This window comes from Cyprinus carpio, chromosome A2, assembly GCF_018340385.1.
Source record: "Cyprinus carpio isolate SPL01 chromosome A2, ASM1834038v1, whole genome shotgun sequence".
NCBI lineage: Eukaryota > Metazoa > Chordata > Actinopteri > Cypriniformes > Cyprinidae > Cyprinus > Cyprinus carpio.
This window is the reverse complement of record NC_056573.1, coordinates 27,873,358-27,878,357: the sequence shown is the minus strand read 5'-3', so window position 1 is coordinate 27,878,357 and position 5,000 is coordinate 27,873,358. Positions and strand designations below refer to the sequence as shown.

At 32.5% G+C, this 5,000-nt stretch overlaps 1 pseudogene; it reads right to left on the bottom strand.

Annotated features, from left to right (window-relative positions):
* LOC109074025 overlaps positions 1 to 5,000 on the bottom strand; it is a 115,473-nt pseudogene that overhangs the window by 84,132 nt on the left and 26,341 nt on the right.

The window sequence follows — 5,000 nt, the reverse complement described above, 5'->3', positions numbered from 1 at the left end:
GTATTAATAAGTGAATGTGTTTTATTGCTAAAATGAGAACAAATGTCAGTTTTGAATCCTTAAATCCACAGAAACGCACATGATCCCCTCAGACGCTCACGTTCTCCTCCTCCAAACACGTCCGTGAGCGTGCGAGAGGTTATTTCTCATTTTTTCATCGTTTCATCCTCTCGCAGGAACGTTATTCACGTCTGTCTCACTTGACACAGACTCGGAGCGAGAACACAAGATCGCGTGCGTGTTTAACATCCAGTCGAGATGCGGCCCAGGTGTCTAATTATTTATAACGGTTGCTGATCTCTGGAAAAAAAAAAAAAAATCACGTTTATTCTGTCAGAAGAGCTCTGCTAATAGGGGACGTAATTAGACATTCAAGCTAAATGTCAGCGCTTTACTGTACTGGAAGAGATCCACCCTCACAAATATGTGGAATAAGATGAGAAAGATGCAGCGGAGCGTTTGAGAAGCTCCTTCACGGATAGAAAGGGCTCTTCATCTGTATACAGACACATTACAGTGCTGAGGATGGTTTATGCTCATCTGATGAACTTAACGGATCTTCAGATTTAGCAAAGAAGCCTCTCCTGATCAAGAACCCTTTGTGTCTGTTTCAGGTTATTGAGGTGCTATATGACTCTCTGTGGATTAATAAAGTCAAAAAATATAGTCTTGATGTTTCAGAGGATCTTCAGATCAGTGGTTTTTGGGACGTAGACGCTTATCTAAAGAACTAGAGACTGAAAGCTGATAAAAAATTGGTGAATGGGAAAGTCTTAGTCATATTTCACATTAAAAAAGTTAAAAAAAAAACAAAACAAAAAAAAAACAATTACATAAATATATACTATAATATTTTTTATTACAAAAAAAAATTCTAAATAAAATGATTTTCAAATGTATTTATTTGGAATAAATAAACATGTATATATATATATATATATATATATATATATATATATATATATATATATATACTTTATATAAGTATATATGCAAGTAATATACGTATATGTATGTATAGTACTGTTATTTTTATATTTTCTGATTTAATTTTAACCTTTGTCTTTGTCATTTTTAGTCAATTTTTATGTCTATATAGTTTTTTTTTATATATATATATAAATATATATTCCATTTTAGTTTTACTTCAAATTTTATTAATTTTGTTGCATGCATTTTTCATTTTTAGTTAATTGTATTACATATATTATATTACATATTGCATATAAATTACATACAATAACTGTATTATATACAATTTTAGTTATTTTAGAACATCAAGTTAAACCATTGTAAAAGGAGAAATATTGCTTTGACAACTAGCCGAAATAAAAAGTATAGTTTATTTTTATTTTATTTTATTTTAATTTATTTTCAAAAATGTTTAGTTTTTTAATTGTTAATATTAACCAAATTAGTATACTACAATAAGACAAACCCTATATATATATGCCTATGTATATTATTTTATTTTTGAAATATTTCATATTTTAATAAATGAATCTATATTTGGTAAAGATGTTTGCCAGTTTTCCGCTCTGTCTCACCGTCTTCATCGGTCTGGACGTGGATCTCGGGGCTCTCTCTGACTCCCTCGCGGTTGCGCAGCAGCATCCTGACGCTGAGGTTGGTGAAGGGCGTGAGGTTGTGGATGGTGTGCTGGGGGGCGGAGCTCCGGCTGTCATATGAGGCCACCTCTCTGCTCTCCTCCTTGCCTCCTCCTCTGGCGCGGTATTGCACCGTCAGACTGTAGTTGTGGCAGCGTGTCACGTTGTATCCGAACGGCTCCCAGCGAAGCGTCACCTGACGAGCCTTGATGTCCACCACTTTCAGCTGCCGCGGGCCGTGCATGGGCTCTGAGAGAGACAACAATGAAAAACACAGAGCATTTACACAAGCAGAATGAGAAAAATTCACGATAGTTTGTAAGAAATGCTTCAAGGCCAGAAGCATTCTCAATACAACAGCCCACACCGACACAAAACCTTCCCAACAACACGCGAGATCATCCTGTGTGAGAAAACATCTCGTGAGAATCTCAAACAATATCATATCTGCTTTGAGACCTAAAAACTTCATGTATATTCATATTACATTTATAGAAACCAAAACTAAACATTGTCAGCATTTACTCAAGCTCATGTCATTCCAAACCCTTATGCTATTACTTGATTTATTACATTATTTGACTGTCATACACAAAAAGACGCAACAATACAGCAGTTCGTGATCATGTATGTATGATTCAGAAAGCAAAATCACTTTGAAGACATCATAGCATTTATTTTGATCTATTTTACATTTACATTATTGAGTTTGTCTCAGTTTGACTTTTTCCTTGCAATTCTGAGTTTATATCTCACAGTTTTATTTTATTTTCTTGTAATTCTGAGTTTATATCTCACAATTTTGTTATTTCTTGTAATTCTGAGTTTATATCACAATTTTCTTTTCTTTTCTTGTAATTCCGAGTTTATATCTCACAATTTAATTTTTTCTTGTAATTCTGAGTTTATATCTCACAATTTTATTTCTTGTAATTCTGAGTTTATATCACAATTTTATTTTATTTTCTTGTAATTCTGAGTTTATATCTCACAATTTAATTTTTTCTTGTAATTATGAGTTTATATCTCACTATTTTATTTCTTGTAATTCTGAGTTTATATCACAATTTTATTTTATTTTCTTGTAATTCTGAGTTTATATCTCACAATTTAATTTTTTCTTGTAATTATGAGTTTATATCTCACTATTTTATTTCTTGTAATTCTGAGTTTATATATCACAATTTAATTTTACTTTGAAATTCTGAGTTTATATCTCACAGTTTAATTGTTTTTTTCTTGTAATTCTGATTTTACATCTAACAATTTTAATTTTTCCTTGCAATTCTGAGTTTATATCTCAATTTTGTTTCTTGTAATTCTGAATTTATATCTCACAATTACATTTTTTTTCTTGTAATTCTGAGTTTATATCTCCCAATTTTATTTTTTTCTTGTAATTCGGAGTTCACATCTCCCAATTTTATTTTTTCTATCAAATCTTAGTTTAGATCTCACAATTTTAACATTTGTTATCACATTTCTGAGTTTATATTTCACTATTAGATTTTTTTCCCTTGCATTTCTGAGTTTATACCTCACAATTTTTTTTCTGAGTTTATATCTCGAAATGTTAGTTTTTTTTTCTTTCTTGTAATTCAGAACAAGAAAGAATCAGTCAGAATTACGATTTGTGCAGCTGAAGTCAAATGAAGATTTGTGTGAAGAAAAGACCTTGTTCTGCATAGTTATGGTGTTTTTTATTCACTGATGTAAAAGCTGTGTAAAGATTCATTGTGTTTATGTACAAATAAAGTCCGTCACAGAGGTTTGGAGTGAATGGAGACTGTCCCTTTAAACAGACACATATGGACTGGTTTCTGATTGTGTGGCTCAGGGACTTGAATCAGAGCCCTGATCCCGTTTCTGCGGGTCTGGAAGCACGAGAGCGGCTCCTATCAGCCTCTCCAGGATCAAAGCATCAATCAGAGCAGAAGAGCAGATGAAAGAAAGCATCTCAGACTCCATCTAATACAGCAGGACCAAAAATATCATCAAAGAACTACATTTAACCTTAACAAATTTGCTATGAATCAAATACAACAAACACACATGTGTGCTCATAACAACCAACCAACTGCTTTAGTTCCTCTTTTGCAAGTTGCTTTAGATGAAAGAGCCTGCTAAATAAATACACCTAGCAGAATATGCAAAATGAAAATAATATAGAAACTCTACTAATTAAAAAAATTGCCTTTTTTTTTGTACTGTCCTGAACTGCGACTTATATTTCAAAGGGACTATATATACAGTTTATAATCAAAAATGAATGCAACTATAATTTCTTTGTTTTATACTTCTGAATAGAGTTAAATTTACAGTAAATAATTTGTTGTGAAGTGAGGAACTGAAACACGTTTATCATATTTTATTGTTAGTAAAGGTTTTGTTTTATTTATTCTGTATTTTAGATTATTTCTAAATGTAATAATAAAATGTGACTTATAAACTTGAACTGTTTTTTTTGTCTCAGTAATTTTGCTATTTTGACCCAGTGCAGCTAACAGTCAGTTGTGACTAATTTTCTGGAAAATAGGGTAATCTATTTCACATAACAGATGTTTGCATAAAATAATAGCTGAATTTACACAAATGACCCGGTTTTAAATGTTTGCATGAGCTTTATTCTTCAGACTGTGATGATGATCCAGACATGAAGAACCAGGAAGATGGAAATGTTTGAACAGGATAATGAAGGCAAATTGTCATTTTGTCTTCTGGAAAATATTTGAAGACTTTAAGTTACTTCTGAAGGGCAGCAGTGAATAAAATCAGAAGATCTTTCTCTGTCTGTCTCTGTCTCTCTCTGGATGGAGTGAAAGGCTTCGCCACACACTAATAGGATCAATTTCCATTCTCGCTTAAATCTGAAGTCCATTTCTCAGGAACTTAACATTTTCCCTCCTATTAGACACACACACACACACACACACACACACACACACACACACACACACACACACACACACACACACACACACACACACACACACACACACTCTCTCTCACACAAACACACACACACACACTCACACACACACACACACGCGCACTCACACACAGACACACGCAAACACAGACACACGCACGCACTCGCACACACACACACACACACACACATATATAAAACAAATTAAATTAAATTAATTAAATGGATGTATTTATTTAATTAATTATTAAATAAATACATACAGCTGAAAAGGAATTTTTTTACTCTAAAGATTTGTTTAGTTCTGCAAGATTTGTAACACTCTGGAAAAAATGTTGGTGTTTATTTTTGCAATAATCAATAAATTTAGTCAATTTGTTGAATCACTATGCTGGTCAACCAGCACTGAAACAGCAAAATCATCATTCTGAAGAAACTGATCTGCTTTCACAAAATGAGTCTGA